A 24,840-nucleotide genomic window follows, 5' to 3' on the forward strand; every position below is an offset into this window, starting at 1 on the left:
GGAATTGGTTGCACAATTCCCTAAATTTACTAAAACTCATCGAACTGTACACTTAAAATGGGTGAATTTTATGGTACGTCAATTATGCATCAATAAATACTTGAAGTTCTTTACTTTTGACAAGTCCATCCCGGAGCTCCCTGTGTGCCAGGCTGAGAGTAGAGGGCACGGCCCCTCCACCTACTCCTCACAAGGGAGATGAGGGCTGTGCACATTTTGTCCAACACAGTAGTTCTCGAAGTGTAGCCTCTGGGCCACCCACAGCAGCAGCCCCTGGGGGCTTGTTAGAAGTTCACATCTCAGGACCGAGCTCAGAACTGCTGAACCAGACACTCTGGTGGGGAGGCCCAGCAAGCAGAGGAGGGGGAGGGGCCATGCCCTCTACTCTCAGCCTGGCACACAAGGGAGCTCCGGGATGGACTTGTCAAAGGTAAAGAACTTCAAGTATTTATTGATGCATTATTGACATACCATAAAATTCACCCATTTTAAGTGCACAGTTTGATGAGTTTTGGTAAATTTACAGAATTGTGCAACCAATTCCACAATCCAGTTTTAGAACATTCCCATCACCTCAGAAAGTTCCCTCGGGCCCATCTGCGGTCAATGCCCATGTCCCCAATCAGAACAACCCTCCAGGGGATTGAGCACCTGTCTACTGGAAAGGGGGAGGGGAGAACAGGAAGGTTGTCTGTGTTCGGCACCCGCTGTGTGCAGCCACCTGACAGGCGCTGAGTCATATCCTCACAGCAACTGTGTAATGTCAGTATTATTGGCCCCATTTTGTAGACAAAGAAACTAAGGTTCAGAGATACTGAGAGACTTGCCAATTAATAAAGGGGCAGAGCTGGGTTCAAACACCCAAGTTTCTGACTTGAAACACACCTGTTCCACTACCCCACCAACCCTGTGAATGTGAGCAGCATTCACAATGCCTGGAAGCCCCGAGAGGAAACAGCAGAATTACAGTAAGTACAGCCCTCTCAGGTTCTACCTTGGAACGAAGTGTGGGTATAAAGAAATAAACAGTAAGCATAGCGCTCAACATGGCCCAGTATTTTCCTCAAGGCTGAAGCAGCGGTCTTCGTTTAAGGTTATATTGTTTACTCCAAAGGGACAAGGGGGTGGGGGAATTTAGAGCTAGCTGCTTGGACAGAAGCCCAGGAGGGCCTAGCTCAGTTCCTTGGGAGCCTGGAATGTGAAGGGTTGGGGAATCAGAGAGAGCGGAACTCAGGGATCCTGGCCAGAGAGCATGAGAGCCGCTGGGGACACAGGAGGGTGGGTCTGTGGTTTCCAGATGCACGGATGACATAATGTCTGCCTGGCCTGCAGACATCAGTCCTGCTCAGAGTGGCCTTTCCAAGCACAGGGCCATAGGCCTTGCCCAGGCTTTGGCTTGATGCACAGGGGGTAGGCTCTGTCCTGGAGCTGCTCAGGAAACTGAGGCTGGCCTGCTGGGGCCTTCCTGCTTAAACCTAGCACTGCCAGAAGCTTGGCTCAATGCCATACCCCACGTAGGGGCCACTTCCTTTGGTCATTCAACACTGGTTGCTGCTGTCCGTTTGCCTTACGTGGCCCTCCTTTTCCCCCCATGATCACCATTGACTGTCAGACTTGATCAAACAGAGAAGCTCTTCTAGCCCAACTATTCAAATGGGCAGAGAGGGGAAGGGACTTACCCCAGTAAGGGTAGGGCCACTACCAGAATCCAGAACCCCTGGCCATGGAGCTATTTGATAATAATATTCCCCATCATTCGCGTAGAGTTTCATCACTTACAAAGTGCTTTCGTGTGTTCTCTCCCTTGACCCCCTCACTCACCCTGTGAGACGGAGGGTTTGTGACTGCTTGATTTATACATGAGCAACTTGGGGTTTATAGAGTTTAACCAACTTGCTCCAGATCACCTGCTAGTAAGTGACGAAGCCAGTGCTCACGGCCAGATGCTTTGGCCCCAAATTACTTGCTCAGTGCTTCATTCCTGATGATATGAGCAACATTCCCAGAGCCCAGAGCCTGAGGAGGAGCCAGAGGAATCACACTAAACACAGACTCCTCAGGTTCTATCTTGGAACAAAGTGTGAGTGTTTTCCTTGCCCATTGGCTGAACACAGTCCTCTCTGATGACTTTCCGGTCTAAATTGGGCAGGTGAGTCCCTAGCTTGAGCAAGTGACCTGGGCAAGAGCCGCTTCTTACTGCTGAGAATGAGACTGGTGACTGTGTGACCTGCCTCCCAGGTCCACGGGCAGCCTGAAAACAGTCCTCTGCTCCTGCCCACTGATCCTTTCTGTCAATCTTTTCTGGGTTTTTTGCATGTTGTAGATGACAAAACCCACAACCAGTCATGGTCAACCTCCTCTCTGCTCCAACAGAGCTGAAACATGATAATGATGGTGATGATGATCCTTGATTTCACTTACCAAGGACACACTGGGTTCTAGTACCTTTCATACATCATCTAAAGGCCTCACAGCTCACAATGAAGGAGCCAGGACTAGAGCCCAGATACAGGGTGACTTTGGAGTGCATAACATCATACTTCTCTCCCATGCTTTTAAGGAAGGCCACTGAACATACCCGTGGGTCTCAGATCTGGGCCAGGCAGGTACAGAACCTGGCTGCTGCAGGTGCCTTGTGAGATCTCACCCAAGTTCTCTGGGGCAGGGGCTTCCTTCCATATATAAACCATCAACCCTGCTTCTGGGCAGTGTTTTTCTGACCTAGGTGCCCTGGAGAGCCAAACCAGGCTGCCATGTCCCTCTCTGCAAGCAGGGTCCTGGACATGAGTGCTGACTGCCTGGGATTCCCCACCGATATCAGTGCCCATCTCTGGCTGGGTTCTGGGGTGATGTGCGCCAGGAAAAATGCCTTGAGGTGGCTTTCACTCAGCTGGCTTGAGCAGGGCAGGGAGTGGCTTGGAGTCAGATGTATGTGCCTACCTGTGGCCTCAGACTCCCTGAATTCATCTCCTCTGACTACCTGCCCCTTATGATGGATTTTCCATGCCAAGAAAGGGTGCTGACCAAAGGCCATATCACTTCTCTGTCTAGAGAACACACAGTCCACCCAATCTTGCCCAAGGGAGTGATGAACTCAGGGCCCAAGCATTCAAGGAAGGCGAAAGCCACAGTCATAGCTGTAAAGAAGATCTGAGTGAGCCCTTTTCTTGTAGAGAGAAACTGAGGCACTGATGGAAGCGGAAGGATTCAGAATGTCAATGCTGAAGCGTCAAGAAAATCTCAAATTATGCTCAAAGCTAGGATGCTCATGAAACATTCGTTTTTATCAAAAGTGTTAAATACAACAGAATATCATTCCTTAAAAAGGAATGCAATTCTGACACATGCCACAATATGGATGGACCTTGAAGACATTGTCTAAGTGAAATAAGCCAGTCGCAAAAGGACAGATACTATATGATTCTACCTATATAAGACACCTAGAGTAGTCAAATTCATAGAGACAGAAAGTAGAACAATGGTTATCAGGGGCTTGGGGGCAGGGAGAATGGGCAGTTAGTGTTCAATGGGTACAGAGTTTCAATACAGGACGATGGAAAAGTTCTGGAGATGGATAGTGGTGCTGGTTGCACAAGAATGTAAATGTACTTAATATGACTGAATTTTACATTAAAAATAAGTAAAATAATAAAATTTCTGTTATATATATTTTACCACAACTTTAAAAAAGTGTTAAGAGAATTTAGCCCTTGAATCCAAACTCTGCCACGAAGGAAGCTCAAGAAGATAAGCTGTTGCTTCAGCAGGTAAGCTTGGCAAGTGAAATGCTGCTCTGTACTTGTTTGAAATCCTGCTCGCCATTGAGACTTTCTGCTGTGATATTGTGATTTATAATAAATATATATTTGGTCTTTGTCTCATTCCTGGCACGGAGCTCCTAAAATCCTTGGAATTTCCTAAGTGCCAAGAGTGATAAATGTGTCTTGATATTCATAACAAAACCCCAGTCAACCACCCCTGAGTTCATGTTAATGTAGTGACTTTTGGACCCCCACCTAAGAATGGGGGCTGGTTGCCAGGGAAACCAATCATGTGATTAGAGGGTTGGAACTTTCAGTCCGGACCTCCTGACTTCCGGGGGGCAGAATGGGGCTGGAGATTGAATCAATGGACAATGGCCAGTGAGTTAGTCAGTCATGCCTATGTAATGAAGCCTCCATAAAAACCCAAAAGGATGGGGTTCAGAGAGCTTCTGGGTTGGTGAACAAGTGGAGATGCTGGGAGGGTGGTGTATTCAGAGAGGGCATGGAAGTCTGAAGCCCTACTCACATACACTGCCCTATTCATCTCTTTCATCTAGTTATTCCTGAGTTACATCCTTTTATAATAAACCAGTAATCTGAGAAGTAAAATGTTTCTCAGAGTTCTGTGAGACACTAGCAAATTAATTGAACCCAAGGAGGGGATCATTGGAAATTTAGATCTATAGCTGGTCAGTCAGAAGCACAGGTGACAGCCTGGACTTGTGATTGAAGTCTGAAGAGGGTGGGGGCAATCTTGAAAGGCTGAATCCTTAACCTATAGGATCTGCCACTATCTCCAGGTAGATAGTGTCTGAATTGAATTGAACTGTAGGACACCCGGCTGGTGTCAGAGAATTGCTTGATGGTGTGGGGAAAAAACACACACCAGAATTGACGTCAGAATCAAAACACTAAAATGGGATGAAGTCTGTTGGTTGATGTGATTTGATTAATTTACTCAGCATGTGTGTACTGTGGATCTCTCCTATGATGGGCACCGGGCTAAGCACAGAGTTACTAATGAGTTTTGTTTTGTTTAAGTAGAATGTAATTTACATATAGCAGAACACAATATGTATATAGCTCAGTTAATTTTATGACTATACCACAGTTTTGTTTATCCATTCCTCTGTAGATTTTTAGGTTAGTTCTAGTTTTTGCCTGTTATAAATAAAGATGCTCTGAACTTTTTTGTGCAAGTCTTTTTTTGGACACATGCATCTATTTCTCTTAAGTATATGCCTAGAAGCAGAATTGCTGGATCATAGAGATGTTGCATGATTAATATCATGAGAATCTAATAGAGTTTAGTTCTTATAGCTTTCCTCCTCTTTCTCTCAGTGGGATGCACTCTCCTCCCTCCCTCTAGTCTCCGTAGCATCACATTTGTTTTTCTCTGTTGGCATTTAGATTGTCTTTGTTATATTATGGTCAAGTTATTTACATGTTCATTTGCATAATGTACATTTCTTGAATGCTAACTATGCACATGCCACTTTGTACACTAATTTGGTGTGGAATACAGATATGACATCAAGCCCAAGGAGCCTACTGCAGCTAATGGGGAGTTATAAACATAATCATAATACAAGGAAGATGTTAAATGGCCAAAGTGAGGTTGAGATAAAGTACTCTAGGGGTTCAGAGATGAGAAAGATCAGAATCAGAAAAGGCTTCATGGAGGAAACAACATTTCAGTTCATCATTGAGGGAGAAAGATGAATTCAAACATGTTCAGAATGTAGTTACAGGGGGTGGGCTGGGCAGAGCTTTCTGTATGGAGGGCACAATGTGGGCCAAAGCAGGATCTGTAAACATTGGACTGTGTGACCCCTTAAGTTCATGAAGACAGAGGCCATGCTCGTCTAACCGGCTCACTGCCATGTCCCCAGCGTCTGGCCTGGGCTGGCACACAGAGAGTACTTGGCAAAAATATGTTGCTGTGAAGAGTCAGTGGTTCAGTTTGGCTGGAGCATGGGAAGCTTGGAGAGAGGCAGTGGGGAGAAGGATAATGTCTTAGTTATCCACTGCTGTGCAACAAATTACCTCAAAACTTAGTGGCTTAATTCAACAAGAAACGTTTATTATCTCTCAGTTTCTGCAGATCAGCAATTCAAGAACAGCTTGGCTGTTGGGTTCTGGCTTGGAGCCTCAAGCATTGCAACCATGTGTTGGCTGGGACTGCAGTCATCTGAAGGTTTGAGTAAGGCTGGGGGATCCCCTTCCATGCAGCTCACTCACACACCTAGCAAGCTGACGCTGGCTTTGGTGGGAGACCTCACTTCCTCCCCACAGGGGCTCCTCTGCAGGGCTGCTTAAGCGTCATAACGTCACGGGGACTGACTTTGCCCAGAGTGAGGGATCCGAGAGAAGGGAGCTAGGAGGAAGCTATAAGCTTTTTACTGCTTGGCCTCTGAAGTCATAGCATCACTTCTGCCACATTCTATGCATTAGAAGCAAGTCACTAAGTCCAGCTCACATTCAAAGGGAGGGGAATCAGGCTCCACATTTCAAAGGGAAAAGTGTCAAAGAATTTTTGGACATATTTTAAATCACCACAGATAATGAGGCTGGGAAGGTTTGTCTGCTCAGAACTCATGGGCTCTCAGGGCCAAGTGGAACTCCAAGGGACTCAGCCTCCCATGGGGATCCAGCAGTCCTGCCTGGGTGCTATCTATCCAAGGGACTGTGAGTCCTGGCAGGAGGCAAGGCAGTATAAATGAACCAAGTGAAGACACAGCGCCACAGGCTGCAGAGGAACTGGAAGTGGCTCAGACCAGGGCAGGAGGCACTTTCCATCAGGTGAAGCATCAACCTGAGGACATAAACCGCCTTCCCCCAGGAGAGTGAGGAAAGGCCTATAGTGGCATCTGAGCTGCATTCCTCCAAAGCTTTTATTGAGGCCCCAAGTGTGGAATATCCACAGAAGGTTAAATGTGCATGGTCTGCCTGCTCAGAGAGCATCAAAAGCATCGGAGCTGAGGCCTGGAGGGACCCTCTCTGACCATAGCCACTGATACTGTCTCCATCCCACACTTGGTGAGACCTTTTGATGCCACTCACTGTTGGAACACGGCTTTTTAGGTGGCTACAGATATTCCCATGAGAAAACTGTGAGCTCCTCAGTGCAGCTTAAGTGCCCTGGAGATTGTTTAAACTCCTTTGCCCATTTTACCCCCATCAAAGTTCCCTCACCATTGTTAGAGTCTTCTCTCCTTCTCTGCTCCTAGTTCTCTGAACATGCTTGATCCGCACGTGCCTCGCCATTTCTCAGCTTCTTGACTCGGTGTCTTTGAGAGAGCCTGGAAGGCCCTCCCCTGCCTGTCTCTCTCTCCCCTCAATGACTGACCCTCAGGTGAAGTGTCAGGATTTGATCAGTGAAAGGATGAGTCTGGGGAAGGCCTGCTGTCCCTCAAGAAGCAGCAAATACCTCTGGACCTTCTCCTTTTGCTGCCCCAAACTAAGGAGCACTCCCCCCTGCTGTGTCCCCCTACCTTCCTGCCCCGCTGCCCCACCCCGCCCCAGCCATGTGTATATCAGGACCCTTGGCCAGGCTCCTCAGGACCTGCGTGTAGACTAGCCATGGGGATTATTTTATATATATTTTTTTTTTTTTTTTTGGTGAGGAAGATTCTCCCAGAGCTAACATCTCTGCCAGTTTCCTCTATTTTGTATATGGGTCATTGCCATAGCATGGCTGACAAGTCATGCAGGTCCACACCCGGGATCTGAACCCAGGAACCTTGGCTCCTCAAGCCAAGTGTGCCAACTTAACCACTAGGCTGTGGGGCTGCCCCCTACAATATATATTCTTTTTTTTTTTTAAAGATTTTATTTTTTTCCTTTTTCTCCCCAAGGCCCCCCAGTACTTAGTTGTATATTCTTCGTTGTGGGTCCTTCTAGTTGTGGCATGTGGGACGCTGCCTCAGCGTGGTTTGATGAGCAGTGCCATGTCCGTGCCCAGGATTCGAACCAACGAAACACTGGGCCGCCTGCAGCGGAGCGCGCGAACTTAACCACTCGGCCACGGGGCCAGCCCCTACAATATATATTCTTAAAAATTAGTGCTGGGTGTATAGAACACCGTGTAACTGTTCATTTTGATACATTGGCTATGAATTTCTTGGATCTGGCTGTGTAACCTTGGGCAAGTTGTGTAGCCTCTCTGAGCCTTCAGTTCCTTGTCTGTCAAAGTGGGAACAGATACCAACCTCACTGTGAGAATTAAAGATAATGTGTGTAAAACTTTGAGCTCTTCTTAGAACTCAGTAAGAGTTGGGAAAATGGGGAATTTCTGTCCTGCCCTCCTTGCAGGGCTGGTGTGAGGACTGGAAACAAATGTGGGTGCTAGACAAAGGAGGGCTGCGACTATTCTGGTATCCTTTTCAGGTAAGTCACTACATGTCATCTGTGAACTTTGGGAAATGGAGGGAAGATGTGGAGGAGAGAAGCTGAGTACCTGTGGCGTGGCAGGCCCCAGGCTATGCCTTCACACATCGCTTCCTTGTTCTTCACCACAACACAGGGAGGTGGGAATTGTTACCCCTTTCACACATTCAGCCCTTGAGGCTCAGAGACCCCTGATCTGCCAGCAGGGCTCTTTCAAGCCCCAGCCCAGATCAGCCAGAAACTGGAGCTGGACGTTGCAGTGACATCCTTGACCAGGGAGGAAAGAGGTAAGACAGTGGGGATGTGATCAGAAAGACCTCTGTAAGTCAAAGGGAAAATGAACTTTTGAGACAGAACCTTGGAGGCTGGTTGCAAGAAGACCAGAGTAGGGAAGTCTTGAAACTGGAAGGAAGCAGAGAGGACAATCAGGCCGCACAACCAATTTACAGACGAGGAATCTGGGGGGCAGAGAGGGAAGGTGGCAGAAGCAGGACTGGAAACCAGGTTTCCCGACCCCCAGTGTGATCACTCTGGAGGGCCCTGAAAGCGAGCTGCATCTTCTGGGCTGTGGCTGAGGGCCAGAGGGGAGGTCAGCGGACAGCCTAGAGCTTCAAAGGGAACAGGAAGTCTTCAGGCAGATCAAAGTTCCCAGAGAGCTGGGAACTAGGACAAACCGAATTATCTTCTTGACTCACTTAAAAAGTTCTCGCCTCTGGGAAGGCCATGTCTTGACCATTTTTCTGTTACAAAAATTGTCCTCATTGTCAGCTTGCTAACCAAAGCAACAGAAAACTTTGACCATCAGCCCTGCTGGCTCCCCCCTGCTGCCTCTTTCCACCAGCTTCTACCCTGCCTGTCAGATGACAAAGACTTATACACACACACATACACACACGCACGCACTGCACACACACACACGCATGCGCACGTCCTACTCAGTGGCTGCCCATTGTTTACTCAGTCAAAACCAGATGTCCTTGTCCGTCATTCAAGGTCGTCCCAGCCTGGGCACAGTTCAGCTCATTGGCCTCCCCTCCTGCCACTCTGCCCCCAAATTCTCTCTGCTCCCTTGCAGCTTCCCCAAAGGAACTTTCATTTTCACGGTGCTCTGTTTTTTCTACTGAGATGACTCCCCCCTCACCTTTTCCTCCTCTGCCTTTAAAATCTTATCTTTCAGGCCCATTTCCTAGGACTCCTCCTCTAGGAGACTCTCCTTGACCTCTACCACCATCTCTTCCCACAGGAGAAAAACTTGGTTATTTCTCTACCACACCATTTATCAAAGTCTCACTTGAACTGTGCAGCATTGTCCTCCTCTGCCCCAACATTTTATTATGAAACATTTCAAATTTGAAGCAAAGTTGAAAGAATTTTACAGTTAGCACTCATTTCTCTATCACCTTGTTTCTACCATTAACACTTTATCATATTTGTTTTATCACATATCCATCCATCTTTCCATGCTACTGTCCCTCTATTAATCCATATTATTATTATTATATTATTATTATTTTGCTTTTTCTCCCCAAATCCCCCCAGTGCATAGTTGTATATTTTGGTTGTAGGTCCCTCTAGTTGTGGGATGTGGGATGCTGCCTCAAAATGGCCTGTTGATGGGCACTAGCCCTGTGGCCGAGTGGTTAAGTTTGCACGCTCTGCTGCAGGCGGCCCAGTGTTTCGTTGGTTCGAATCCTGGGTGCGGACATGGCACTGCTCATCCAGCCACGTTGAGGTGGCATCCCACATGCCACAACTAGAAAGACCCACAACGAAGACTATACAGCTATGTACTGGGGGGCTTTGGGGAGAAAAAGGAAAAAGTAAAATCTTAAAAAAAAAAAAAAAGGCCTGATGAGCAGTGCCATGTCCGTGCCCAGGATCCAAACCAGTGAAACCCTGGGCTGCCAAAGTGGAGTGCGCAAACAACCGCTCGGCCACGGGGCTGGCCCCTCCATATTCTTTTTGATACATTTCAAAGTAAAATCTAGAGATCAGTGCACTTCTCCCTAAATATTTCTAGATGTATACCATTTACCAGAGTTCAATCTTTTATACAGTTTTTTTTCTATTTTGATGTGAAATTTATATACAATGAAATATAAAAATCTTAAGTGTACATTTGCTGAATTTGGACAAGCACATATACCTATACAATCCAACCCTTATCGACATACAGAACATTATCAGCACTCAGAAAGTTCCCTCCTGCTCTTCCCTAGCAACTCTTCCCTGCCTTCATCCCACGCAACCACTCTTCTGATGGTTTTTCCTGTTTTCCCTGTTTTAGAATTTCATATAAGTGAAATCATATACTATTTACTCTTGTGTTAGGCTTCTTCTACTCAGCATGGTTTTTTTTTTGAGGAAGATTTGCCCTGAGCTAACATCTGTCGCCAATCCTCCTCTTTTTGCTGAGGAAGACTGGCCCTGAGCTAACATCCAAGCCCATTTTCCTCTACTTTATGTGGGACGCCTGCCACAGCATGGCCTGACAAGAGGTGTATAGGTCCACACCCAGGATCCGAACCGGCGAACCCTGGGCCACCAAATCGGAATATGAGAACTTCACTGCTGCACCACCGGGCCAGCCCTCTACTCACCATGTTTTTGAGATTCAGACATTTTACATAAAATCAGTAGTTTGTTTCTCTTTATTGATGCATAGTATTCCATTGTATAGATGTACTACAATTTTTGTTCATCCATTCATCTGTTGATGGACGCCAGGGCTGTTTCCAGTTTGGGGCTATTAAGAACATAGTTGTCATGAACATTCTTGAACAAATCTTTGTATAGATGTATGTTTTAATTTTATTGGGTAAATACCTAGGAGTGGAATTAAGTTTGTCTTTTTCTTCCTCTGGTTTGTGAGCTTTTGAGGGCTGATTTATTCAGTCTCTAGTTCCAAGCACAGTGTCTTGGTACATGGTAGGTTCTTAGTAGCAATTTATCGAAATGAAATATAATTCAAGCACAACATAATTTTCCCATATTCTATATAATATAGACCTCTCACTTAGCACACTATGGGCCCAGTAAGACATGAATGTTGTTTCCTTTAATCTTCCCAATGTGCCTCTAAGGTAAGAATTATCTCATATTACAAGTTAGGAAACAGAGGCCAAGAGAAGCTAGTCAGCTGTTGGAGGTCACAAAACAGGTGAGGGTAAGAGAGAGAATTTAAACTGACATTGTTTGCGTGAAGTCCCTGCATATTTCTCTATCTTGCTTTGCTCCTCCGAGGGTCTCAGCTCCTTTAGCTGGAATGCTTGGAGTGACAATCCCAGTTCACCCTTTGTCTGCTCTCAAGGACTAGACAAGGTGGGCTATCTCCTTTCCCTCTATTGCCGTTAGACATGAATGACTATTTTCTGGTGGACCTCCAGATATCACCTACCTTGATAGAGATCAAAACTGCACTCCTCCAGAAAGAAGGGATATAGTTTACATCAAAATGCTGAGTGCCAACAAGTAAATGTGGAGGGAGTGGTGGGATGGAAAATCCATCACTGTGCAACCAGAAAAGATTGGTTTAGGCAAGAATCATCAATGGATGCTAAGTGTAGGGAATAATTTCGAGGAGGAGCAGGATATAAGCATGTCTCAAAGTGTCTCTCCATAGATTGCTTATTATGTTGCAAAGAAAAAAAACGGTAACAGTACATTGGAGAAATCAAAAAACACCTTGAATTGATGATCAAAATTCACATGACCAGTGAGGGGCAAATTGATACCGTGTGCCTCCTGATATGATGCCCTGAGAAGGATAAGCCATCACTTATGCAATATTCCGGACTGGGATGCATAACCTGAATCTAACCATGAGAAAACATCAGACACCTCAAGTGAGATACATTCTAATAAAAAAACCAGGGAGCTGTATTCTTCAAAAATGTTAATGTCATAAAACACACCCACATACTCACGCGCTATGGCTGTGAAAATGTTCCACATTAACAGAAACTAAAGAGACATGACAGCTGAATGTGATATTTGATCCTGGACTGGATCCTGTTCTGGAGGAGAGAAAAGTACTCCAAGGGACATTATTGAGTCAATTGACAAAATTGGAATATGGATGGTAGATTAGATAAAGTCAAATTAAATTTACGGCAGTTGATATCTGTACTGTGATTATAAGAAATATCCTTATTATCAGGACTACACACTAAAGTATTTAGGGTTAAAAAGTCTTAATGTATGTGATCTACACTCAGGTGGCTCCAAAAATATTGTTTGCATGTGGTGTGTGTGTGCAAACAGAATCAAGCAAATAGCCCAGAAGAGGTGAAGGGTATATGAGAGTGTTATGCACTATTTTTATCCTTGCAAATTTTCAGTAAGTTTGAAATTATTTCCAAACAAAAAGTTTAGAAATGTTCCCCTGTGAAGTCTCTCGAATCCTAATTCAGTCAATGTGGACCATGCCCATAGGAATTCCAAGAACATGTGCAGTTTCTGTCCTAAATATAAGTTAGTTTGTCCCAACCTGCCAAATGTTTGATTCCAAGCTAAGTGAAGACGTGCCAAGGAGCTAAGGCAGGCATCTTTTATAAAGAATCCCTTTGTCTTTGTCTGCTCTCAAAACACCTTTCCTAGAGCAGTTTCTCACTGGAGGCTTGTTGAATCGGCCCAGAATTGCTTTCTAGCTTCTGAGTAACCAATGATGAGCTCTGAATAGAAGGTCTGAGGTCTGGCTCCTGCCTCCCTCTCTCCTGCTGATCTGCTGCGTGATGTTGCCCTCTTTATCTGTGGGGTGAAGGGTTTGCACCAGAGCAGAGGTTGTAAATTAGCAACCCAAGAGCCACCAGTCCACACATGTGTTTGGCCTACATAGTATTTTTTAAAACGCTTAATTAGTTGCCAGCACTCAATAACTAGGACACCGCACATAAAAATTTGGCTCCATCTTCTCTGTCCACTCTGGGCCCACATTTCCAGCAACTGGCAGCATCAGCTGGAGTTGGGGCATGTGCCCTCCTGTTCCTCACAAGTCCCCACCCCACTCTTTCATATTCTGCTTGGCCTTTGGACTGGAAGATCTCAAAGGACCTTCCAGTTCACATCTTCTCTGACCATGTCTCATCTCTTTAGGGACTTCAGATGCTGAACAAGAGGTTGATGGAGTGAAGAGTGAGGTGAAGAAAAGCAATAATAGAACCAAGATGAGAATCGTCTGAAGTACATTGGCCTACAAAGGACCAGATTCTGGTTCAAGATGTTGACGTACCCAGTGGAGATCCTGAAGGAATGTGATGCTTAAAGTCAGAGTTGGGAAGAAACTGGGAGGTTTTACTGGGACTCAGGGTTCAGAACGAAGGATGGAAGAAGAATTGGGGGAAAGCCAGGTGTCTGCTGAGCCTCCCAAGTGCCTGGAACTGGTGAGCAGTCTTGGGGGCAGAGCTGAGAGCAGTTATGACTTATCTCCAGGAAGTGGATCCTGGAGAGAAAAGAGAAAGAAAAAAACAAAAAAATCAAGGGGTAGTGGAAAGAGCATCGAGCAAGGAATCAAAGGATGTAGTTTCTAGTTCTAGATCTACCACTTACTAGTTGTGTGATCTTGGACATATTAATCCACATCCGTGAATCAATTTCCTCGACTTCAAATAGGGATGATAATACTAGCCCTGCCATCTCAGTTATAGAAGGCCTAACCTGCAGGACCCGAGAGAAAGCACTTAGCAATCAGGGAAGCACTATCCCAAGTTGAGATGAAATTCAGCTGTAATTTAGTGTTAGAATGCCTGGGCTTTAAGGGCCCTTTGAGGATCTGCAACCCTCTTATTTCACAAACAATGATTTGAGGCCCCAAGAGCAGAAATTACACATGTAGCAAGTTTAGGGCAGAGACGGGCACAATGCTCCCTTAGTTTTAGAGTAGAACCCCCTGTGTGCTCCCTCTAGAGGTAGGTAAATGAAACTAACCAAAGGAACAGAGAACAAGGACCTAGCTAGGGGGAATTCGTGTTCAGGGAATGCCCCCAAGGTGTGTGTTTCATTACAACCACTCAAAAGAGACAGGTCCTTGTAACTAGTCCTGAAGTCACAGGAACAAGGAAACCTTAGTGAATCTTGAAAGAAGCAGTCTTCTTTCAAGGGAAAGGAAGTCCCACGTTGCGTACTACACAGCATGCACAGTGAATGAGATCACAGAAAGCAAGAGGTGAAGAGAGCATCTTGTTCTACTCCCCTTGATAGAGATGAGGAACCCGAGGCCCAGAGATGGGAAATAGCTTGCCCAAGGCCACATAGCTTGTTCCTGGCAGTGGTGGGACTGTAATGGGGTTTCTCAACTGGTAGTCCAGGGCTTTTACTCCATGTACCAATTGGGATTGCTTTTCGCAGCAAGTGACAGAGACTAATGGCGGCTTACATCAATTCAGATTTATTGACTAATGATGGCTTTAAGAGATAGGGGTTATTTTTCTCACTTTACCGGAAGTCCTGAGGTGGGCAGTCAAAGATTAGTGTAGTTGCTGAAGAGGTTAAGGACCTAGTCTCCTCCTATTTTCCTACTCCTCACCCTTAGCCCATGGCTTTTGTTCTTATTGTCTTAAGATGGCTGCTTCAACTCAAGGCATTGTGTCCATATTCCAGGCAGGTGGAAGAAATGCAGCTGAGTTTGCCTTTTTATAAAGGCTTACCTGAAAGCTCCATCCAGTGAGGCACATAGCCATCCCGACTGCAAGGGAGTCTGGGAAGGTGAGTGTTTTAAGTGTCCTGTCACTAAAGTAGGACACAGCAGGGGGCTTTTGAATTATTGGTCCATAATGTTTGCCACATCACTATGCTACACCACTTTAAAAATGAAAGAAAGGGGCTGGCCTGGTGGCGAAGCAGTCAAATTCATATGTTCCGCTTTGGCGGCCCGGCATTCACCAGTTTGGATACCAGGTATGGACATGGCACCTCTTGGCAAGCCATGCTGTGGCAGGCATCCTGCATATAAAGTGGAGGAAGATGGGCATGGATGTTAGCTCAGGGCCAGTCTTCCTCAGCAAAAAGAGGAGGATTGGTAGCAGATGTTAGCTCGGGGCTAATCTTCCTCAAAAAAAAAAGAAAAGAAAAAACGAAAGAAGGGGTGGGTGCAACAAACACCTGCCTGAGGGTCAGAAAATGGGTTCAAGTTTGGATTCTGCCACTTTTTTGTGTTTTCAACATATCTCAATTACTTCATCTGAAAAAAGTTTGGGCTAATGACCCCAAAAGACGCTCTGGCTCTTAAATTCTGATTTTATCCTATTCAAATTCGAACCCTGTGGTTATATTTTCCTCTCTCCATGGAATTCTAACATAAACATTGTAAATTACAATAAAAATTGATATGTAAAAATTGCGTATTTTTCTGATAAGTGTTGTTACCAAAAAATTTCAGCAAGATTTCTACCTTGAGAGTATCAAGATCTCTCTCTGTATTTTCTTCTAAAAGTTGTGAAGTTTTATAATGTTTTTCTATAGAAGACTTACATATAGATTTTTTTCTATCACATTTTGTAATTGATGATACTGGTATATAGGAAAACTATTCCTTTATGTATATTAGCTTTATATCCAGGAACTTTGCTGAATTCTCTTATTAATTCTAGTAATTTGTAGACCTTCCTAAATTTTCTTTTTTTGCTGGGAAAGATTCGCCCTGAGCTAAAATCTGTTGCTAATCTTCCTCTTTTTTTTTTTCTCCCCAAAGCCCCAGTACATAGTTATATATTCTAGTTGTAAATCCTTCTAGTTCTTCTATGTGACCCACTGTCACAGCATGGCTACTGGCAGATGAGTGGTGTGGTTCCACACCCGGGAAGCCAACCCAGGGCGCCAAAGCAGAGCATGCTGAACTTTAACCACTAGGCCATCAGGGCTGGCTCTTCCCAAATTTTCTACACAGACAATTATATTACCTACAAATTAGGATAGGCAGAAGTAATAGCCTGAGGAAGGTCCTGAGAGGGAAAAGTTCAAGAAACAAAGAAGGCAGATGATGCTGGGCAGAGTGAGAAATAAGGCAGATGATGAGGTAAGACAGAGAAAAAGCATCATCATCGCACAGAGTCTTGAAAGCTATTTTCAGGTTAAAATTGGAGGGATGACTCTATGGTTTAAGCCATTGGGCTCTGCCCATGTTTGTGTCCTGGCCAACATTTGATCAAAATTTGGATGAATAAATATAAATCATGCTTTTTATGATAAATATATTGGATAACTCTAAAATGTCTTATTTTGAACTTGTAGAGCCTCAAGAATATATCCTTAGACATGGGGCTGAATGTTTGATGAGACCTTTTCCAACTCTGAGATGCTAGAGATCTATGTTTTTCATCCTGGGCACCCTGGAACTGGAAGGAATATTCTTTCCCATTGGAGGTAGGGAAACAGAATGAACCTGTACTTTGAGAAATAATCCACCAGGGAAGATCCTTGTTTACACAAATAATTACCACACGTGATAATATGTGAGTAATATAATAGGTGGGTGCTGTAATAGAGGGGCATATAAGGGGTGCAGGAGGGTGTGTATGAATTGGAGGGGGTGGTGCAGAAGGTTGCGAAGCTTGGACTGAAGCAGAGGCAGAGGGAGGGCTTGGAGTGGCTGTGGAAAGAAAAAAGGGAATGAACCAGAACAGCATCAGTGTTGATGTTTCTGAGGCAGAAGGAGCATCTGGTAGGCTTGAGCTGGGAGAAGGAAGGGAATAATTGAGAATGACTCCTGGGTGTCTAGCTTGGGATACACATAACACGGTCACTTTATTTTATTTATTTATTTTTTTTGAGGACAATTAGCCCTGAGCTAACTACTGCCAATCCTCCTCTTTTTGCTGAGGAAGACTGGCCCTGAGCTAACATCTGTGCCCATCTTCCTCTGCTTTACATGTGGGATGCCTGCCACAGCATGGCGTGCCAAGTGGTGCCATGTCTGCACCCGGGATCCGAACCAGTGAACCCCGGGCCGCGGAAGCGGAACGTGCACTCTTAAGAGCTGCACCACTGGGCCGGCCCCCAACTTGGTCACTTTATTACCTTAAAGAAGGAATGAAGGATTCCAACACTTTTGAATCTTCCTAGCCATTGACTTCTTTTTTTAAAATTTTGTTTGTTAAGTGATCCTATATTGAAGTATTGTCCTCTGCAGGTCTTAACTAGCCCAGCATTCCACCACACCACTCTTGATGTCATGAGGGTGGTAGCCATCAACACTGCAGTCCACAGACTGGGCAGTCTCCAGGATCTCTTTTTTTTAAAGATTTTATTTTTCCTTTTTCTCCCCAAAACCCCTGGCACATAGTTGTGTATTTTTAGTTGGGGGTCCTTCTAGTTGTGGCATGTGGGATGCTGCCCCAGCATGGCTTGACGTGTGGTACCATGTCTGCGCCCAGGACTCGAACCGGCGAAACCCTGGGCCACTGAAGCGGAACACGTGACCCTAACCACTTGGCCACAGGCCGGCCCCTCCAGGGTCTCTTTAATGGTTCCAGAGAGTTCTCTGGCCAATGACAGATGGTACCCCATCTGTTGGGCAAGGTTGACAATCTTGTCAAAGGTGATATTCCTGTTGTGCTTAATGTTTCTCTGCTCCTTCCTGTCTCTTGGCGGTTCTTTGAAGGCTTGGATGATGAGGGCAGAGGCAGAAGGTACCACCTCAATCTGAGCCTGTTGGTTCTGTATCGTCAGTTTCACCGTGATTCTCAGACCCTTCCAATCACCAGTTGCCCTGGTGATGTGATTGCCCAACTTTTTTGGAGACAACTTTGATTTTGCTGGGGTCGAACTTAGGCGGCATGGTGGAGGCAGCTGGTGTTGGATGTACCAGGATTCAGGATGACTGAAGAGAGTTGCACCTTGGCCTCCTCCAGGGTGAGAGAGTCAAAAGCTAGGCGTTGACTCCTAAGGAGTTCAAAGCCAATTCCATTCATGAAGCCTGGGACAGGCCCTGGGGCTGCCTACTCCAGGCAGCAGGAAGAAGAATCAAAGTAATCTTTTTAGCTCCCGTGTGTGTTTTCCTACAACAGTAAATTCACGATTAGACAAAATCTGTGGGCTTTGGTGTGAAGTAATGCTAATTTCACCAGGACAGGAAACCTATTTTATTCATCTTTGTATAAGTGCTCCTCACTGTGTGGACCTTCCTGATGTGCAGGTACTCAGTGTCTGTTCGGTGAACGAATTCAGGCTTGCAATGGTAGTTTCCCTCCTTGGGAGCCTGGGTAAATACGAGAGCGGAGGAAAGCTTTGGGTTTGGGTCCACGACACCTGGCTTATTAATTGGTGCATGACCTAGGTCAGTCATTTCAGTTCTCTGTGATTGGCCAAAAGGCCTTTCCAGAGCTCCAATTTATACTTCTACGCCTTTTCTACTTATTCTTTTACTCTTAATCCCTTCAGATTTTTCAAGACTTTTTTTTTTTTTAAAGATTGGCACCTGAGCCAACAACTGTTGCCAATCTTTTTTTTTCTTTTCTGCTTTCTCTCCCCAAATCCCCCCAGTACATAGTTGTATATTCTAGTTGTGGGTCCTTCTAGTTGTGGCATGTGGGACGCCGCCTCAGCGTGGCCTGATGAGCGGTGCCATGTCCGCTCCCAGGATCCAAACCGGCGAAACCCTGGGCTGCCACAGCGGCGCTTGTGAACTTAACCACTTGGCCATGGGGCCGGGCCCATGTCAAGACACTTAACACTCCTTTATAGTCATTATGACATTAACAGTAAACTCTGTAAATGCTTGCTAAGTGCTAGGCACCAATCTAAGCACTTTACGTATATTAACACATTTGATCCACATAACCCTAATGAGCTAGGTACCATTACTATCCATTTTACAGTTGAGGAAACTGAGGTGTAGAGAGATTAAATATGTTCCACAAACGCACATAACTTGTAAGTAGCAGTGCTCAGATTTGCACAGGGAATACGGGTCCAGAGTCAATGTTTAACTACCTCAGTATGCTACTTCTGGGTCATCCTAATAGGGACTATGAGAGAAGCTGGTGGTGTATTATCTCATTTTTATAAATAAAGCAACTGAAGCCTAACTTCCCTAAGTTACACAGCTATAAAGTAGCAGAGCTGGACCTCAAACCCCGGCTTTCAACCAAGTCCAGTTCTTACCAAGAAGAACCAAGTTATTCTGGTAACCAGTCTGCTCTAGAGGTTTGAGTTTATGGCCCAAACGCCTGGCTGCCTGAGTTAAAGCCCTACCCAGCCAATGACTGCCTTGCTGGCATTAGGTAAATTACTAAACTTCTTGTGTGTTTCCTCATCTGTAAAATGAGGAGAACATTAATACTAATCATATAGGATTTTTGTGATGATAAATGAGTTATCAGGTGTCACATACAAGAATGCCTGGATCATAGTAAGCAATAAAAAGGTGTTAGCTATCACTTTTCGTTCTGGACCAGCACTATCTGGCGAAATATATGAACCAAAAAGTAATTTTAAGTTTTCTAGTGGACACATTTTAAAATGGAAAAAGAAATATGAAATTATTTTAAATATATTTTATCTAACCAAATATATCCAAAACTGTAATCAATTATCCAACTTGTAATCAATATAAAAATTATGAATGAGCTACTTTATATATTTTTTGTTTTAAGTCTCGGAAACCCAGAATTTCTACACTTACAGCACATCTCAACTTGCATCAGCCACGTCACTTGTGGCTGGTGGCAGCGCAGCCCTGGAGAGGCCCCCTGGCCGCGGCCTCGTGCCCCTACGGTTCCTTCCAGCGAGCAGCTGGCCCGCGCCCCAGCCCCGCCCCGCGCCCCGCCCCGCGCCCCGCCCAGGTTACATCACAGAGCCCACGGGCCCGCCGGCGGGGAGACCCGGGCCCGGCCGCGTGTGCCCGGCCGCCCACATCCTTCCTACTCCAAGCACCCAAGTTCTAAAAGGAACGGACGACCATCACAGTGCAGCAGGGGCGGTCAACCTGCCCCCGGCCGCTTCGGCGTCAGCCGGCGGGAGGCGGGATCCTGCAGCCCCCTGCGTACTTTGCCCCCAACGGCCCTCCACTCGCGCCGCTATCACCGCGAGGTCGAGGCGGTGGGGTCAGCGCTCATTGGTCCGCCGCAGCCCTCCGCCCGCCCCGTCGCCGCGCTTATTGGCGGGAGCCGCGGCGCCCGCGGGATAGGCGGTGGCGGCGCCCCTCCCTCGCGCCGGCCCTCAAGAGGGCGACGAGGAAGCGGCCGCCTCCCTGCGCCCCGCCCCTCGGGCTTGCTTGCTGGCTCCAGGCTCCTCCCGACCTCTCCCGGCTCCTCCCGGCCCTCTCCCGGCTCCCTCCGGCTCCGGCTCCGGCTCCGGCGCGGCGGCGGCGGGTAGGTGCAGCCGCAGGCGGGGCCCAGTCGGAGGGGCGGCTGTCCCGGGGCTGCCCGAGCCTCGCCCCGCGGCCGCCGGGACCCCATAGGGCCCGCCTGGGGCGGGGAAGGGCGGTGGCCGCCGGCTTGCGGGACGCGGGGGCGACCGGGCGGGGGGCCTGGGGGCGTGATCTTCCTAGTCTTCAAGGCGTGATCTGGGGGCCCGCGCGCCGGGGCGTGGCGGGCTGAGAGGTCCGGCTTCGGGGGTCTGGAGCGTTGGGCCGAGCGGCATGCCTCGGGCTGGGGATGGGGCTGAGCCCGGGGAGCGAGGGTCGGCTGCAGTCTGGGGCCCTGGGAGGGGCTCGGGGGAGCGGGAGAACTCAGAGATCATTCTGTGAGGCTTTTGGGGGCTCCGTTGAGGTGGGGCTGAGGCGAACCTTGGAGAGGGTGCCCACTCGGGTTATGGGAGGGGCTGAGGGGTGGTCTGGAGAACCGGGCCCCAGCCCGGGCTCTCTGCCTGCGTCGGCCCGGGCGCTGTTTGGGGACTAGGCGTGTGTCTGGCTGCGGGAGTGCGAAGGGGTTTCAGTAAGGGTGGGGATGGGAGGAAAGGGGCAGGAACCAGGAGGGGCAGTTGGAAACGTTACCTAGAACAGAGATTGTGGTTTATTTAGCACATGGGCCAGATTCTTCGCTGGTGTGTTGCCTGAGCTCTTCTTTAGTGAAATTGGCCGGTGGGGGAGTGTAGTGGGTTTTGCTTCCATCCGGGAACGTGTAAATTAGATTCATTTGCTGCTTTTGGGAGGAGACAGTGATTACGCTTAAGTTTGTGTTTTAGGATCCAGACCCAGGGTCAAAGGTGCTTCTCGGGGAGTTTAGTGTTACCCAGCTTTCTCCTGGAAACCCCCTTTTCTCCTTTCCCTCCTCTGGTCCAGTTACAGTTTTGCTCCCCAGGGCCTCTCGTTTCCCTCTCCCTGGCTACATAGCATTGCAGTGTTTCTTGCTCTGTGTTTGCCTCCCGCCTATTTCCCTGCTGCTGCGCTTTTGGCAACTGCCTCTGCTCTTTCCCAGGGATGGTTGTGGCATTGCATCAGGGGATATTTGTGCTTGTAATTTGCTCACTCAGCCCAGGAAGAGGGAGAATAGTGTGCTGCAGAGATGGGAGGGGAATGCCGTCAGCTCGGCTGGGTAGGCAGAGAAATGGGTGTGGTGAGGGAATACAGCTGCTCTTGGCCTATAGGGTAACACTGCCCAGTCATCGGCTCAAAGGGATTCAAAGAGCAGCAGCAGCAGCAGCTATTTTTATAAATCAGTCCTGAATCCAAGCTGAGCACATGGATTTAGAGTGAACAGTTGTCATGCTCTAACTATTACAGGCTGAGTGTTTGGTAGACAACATTAGAGTTGCTAAGCAAGAGACTCCATCCATCTGTAGAGTGCAGGGGGTACTTGCAACTTTTTAACTTTTCTCAGCTTTCTTCAGTCTCTTTTCAGAGGGTTTCTTAAATTGATGTGGTTTGACGGGCCATAGTACTTCTTTTCAAATGAAATGTTTTTACCTCACTTATACTCCTGCTTTCAAATTTGGCTTAAAAATAATAAAGCTATCACTTTCTGAGTACTTGCTATCTTCTAGGCACTAGTTGTAGGTATTTATTTACAGATGAGGAAATGGAGACTGACAGGAATAAGAGGTCACACAGATAAGTGGCATCCACACCAAGGTCACTCTGACACCCACACAGTATTTCAGAAACAAAATTTTTGGTTCACACAAGGGTGATTCAAGTGCTTGAGAATTTATTCATGCAAAGTAAACTCACCAGAGGCTGATAGACCAAATACCAATTTATTTACATTGAAAGTATTAAGTGCCATGTACACAATTGGAATTAATTATTCACTGGCCAGGACGCCTCCTTTGTTTCTGGGCAGCCATATCAGTAATAAGAAGGCAGTTGATTATAGAATTGGAACTAAGGGCACTGGATGTTCTTAGGGGATGTTTTAATCAAGTTACAGAAGCAGGAATTGTGAGTCTCCCTTCTTTCCCTATTGTGCGAACACACATACTAATGTTTGACAGTGCTGGGGAGATTCTTAACACATTTTCCCACCCTGTCTCAGTTGTTTTTTAAGTCATCTCTTCATATATTTGTCATCCTAGCATGTTTACCTGTATTAAAATTTCCAAATTTCCAAATAAGTTTACATTACGTATAAAAAGTCATTTTTCCTTTTTTTTTTTTTTGCTGACAGTGAAGGAATCACCTGGATTTTCTTATGTTTAGGTGGCTTAGCTTTGTTTTTGTTTTTTCATTTTTTTCAAGGGTATGAAAACTTTTATTAATTACCTAATATGGCTTTCAGGGGAGAGTAGGACACATTTCTCAGGCTTGCTCACAATGGCTTGAGAGCAGGGAGATACTGGCGTGTGGTTTTTCTTTTTGTTATAGGATGGGGGTGGGAATGAGTGTTCCGTTATGTGAGGGGGCTTGTGTGGTTTGAACCACTCACCTGCATCAAGATAGGTGGCTTGGCTTTAGTCAGAGAGGTGGTTCTTCCTGATCTCAGTGTCTTGTTCTTTTTCCTAATCTTGTTTCTGAATTTGGTTATCCATCCTTTGGCTCTGTAAACTTTTGCTGTTGACACTTCAAATTTTTGGCATCGCTTTTCTTTTTTTTAAAGATTTTATTTTTTTCATTTTTCTCCCCAAAGCCCCCCAGTACATAGTTGTATATTCTTCATCGTGGGTCCTTCTAGTTGTAGCATGTGGGACGCTGCCTCAGCGTGGTTTGATGAGCAGTGCCATGTCCCTGCCCAGGATTCGAACCAACGAAACACTGGGCCGCCTGCAGCGGAGCGCGCGAACTTAACCACTCGGCCACGGGGCCAGCCCCGCTTTTCTTTTTTTTAATATTAAGCACGGGTAGGGGCACGAGCCCGTGGCCGAGTGGTCACGTCCATGCGCTCCGCTTCCGAGGCCCAGGGTTTCGTTGGTTCAGATCCTGAGGGTGGACACAGCACTGCTCATCAGGTCATGCTGAGGCAGCATCCCACATGCCACAACCAGAGGCACTCACAACTAGAAGATACAACTATGTGGTGGGGGCTTTGGGGAGAAGAAGGAGGAAAAAAAAAAGAAGATTGGCAACAGTTGTTAGCTCAGGTGTCAGTCTTTTTAAAAGAAGCATGAGTAGGCTTCATTTTTCTTTAAAATGCAAGAAAATCAAAGGAACATTTTGACCCAGTGGACATTATCTTGGTGGTTCATTTGATTTGGTCGGTTTAAAAAGGAAACTGAGTAAATATCACTGATTTCAGTTTGTCCTTCTAAATGGCACTGTTAGAACCAGGTTACTGTAGACATATTGCTAAGGAGTGAGTGTGTTGAGGACAGTTAGGGTCAAGAAAGGGGATAAAGGAAACGGATATATATGAGGGATCAAGGGATACTTTCTTAGAGGTTTCTGGGCTAATCTCTCACTGCAGACCTTATGGGAACTGTTTTGTGTGTCATTGAAATTTTAAGCTTGAAAGTCAGCCCAACTTACTTTTGTGATTCTTGATAGATTAAAAAAGTTAATCTTCTCACCATAAAACACATCTTAGTAGTTTGCATGTATTTAAATATCTTTTAAAATTTATTTATAACTTTTCCTCGCTTTCTTTCTGACCATGCAAAGAAAGTGAAGTTTTAAAAAAATCTTTTATTTTGAAGTAATTTTAGATTTACAGATGGGTTGTAAAGATAGTACAGAATTTCCGTATACCCTTCATCTTTAACATATAACCATGATACATTTATCAAAATTAAACGATCAGTATTAGTTTAATGTTATTAACTAAACTATGTAGTTTCCTCTGATTTCCTTAGTTTTTCCACACTGATGCCCTTTTTCTATTACAGGCTCCAATCCAGGATTGACACCACGTTGCATTTAGATGTTATGTTTCCTTAGTTTCCTCTAATCTGTGACAGTTTCCTTGTCTTGCCTTACCTTTCTCTCCTTGACACCTTTGAAGAGTAGTGGTCGGTTATTTGTAGAATGTTCCCCACTTTGGGTTTTCTGATGTTTCCTCATGATTAGCCTGAGGTTATGCATTTTAGGGAGGAATACCATAGAGATGGTATGCTCTTCCGGTCACCACCTCTCTCTTATCCGGGGGTGCCTGATATCAATATGACTTATTACTGATGGTAACTTTGAGAACTTGATTAAGGTAGTGTCTTCCTGGTTTCACTAAAGTGACTATTTTCCCGTTTTCTTACTTTAATTGTTAGAAGCTAGAAATGAGTCACCAAGTCAAGCCCACTCTCCAGGGGGAGGGAATTAAGCTCCACCTCCTGAAGGGATGAGTAGGAAAGAATTTGTGAGCATATGTTAAAATCACCCTCAGTAATT

General features: G+C 46.1%; 1 protein-coding gene and 1 long non-coding RNA gene across 42 annotated transcripts in view; both read left to right on the plus strand.

The window, feature by feature from the left end:
* Positions 1 to 749: 749 nt before the first annotated feature.
* On the plus strand, positions 750 to 18,527 carry LOC139041337 (uncharacterized). Its single transcript, XR_011496309.1, has 3 exons — positions 750 to 968; positions 13,248 to 14,855; positions 16,380 to 18,527. It is a non-coding gene; the product is annotated as an uncharacterized lncRNA (long non-coding RNA).
* A 1,792-nt stretch (positions 18,528 to 20,319) lies between these two features.
* Positions 20,320 to 24,840, plus strand: part of MAP4 (microtubule associated protein 4) — a 186,364-nt gene continuing 181,843 nt past the window's right edge. For all 41 annotated transcript variants that reach the window (XM_070492486.1, XM_070492492.1, XM_070492495.1 and 38 more), the window contains exon 1: positions 20,320 to 20,458. The gene's annotated coding sequence lies outside the window, so the exon portion shown is untranslated. The remainder of the gene's footprint in view (positions 20,459 to 24,840) is intronic.

The sequence above is a fragment of the Equus asinus genome, chromosome 21 (assembly GCF_041296235.1).
Source record: "Equus asinus isolate D_3611 breed Donkey chromosome 21, EquAss-T2T_v2, whole genome shotgun sequence".
Taxonomy (NCBI): domain Eukaryota; kingdom Metazoa; phylum Chordata; class Mammalia; order Perissodactyla; family Equidae; genus Equus; species Equus asinus.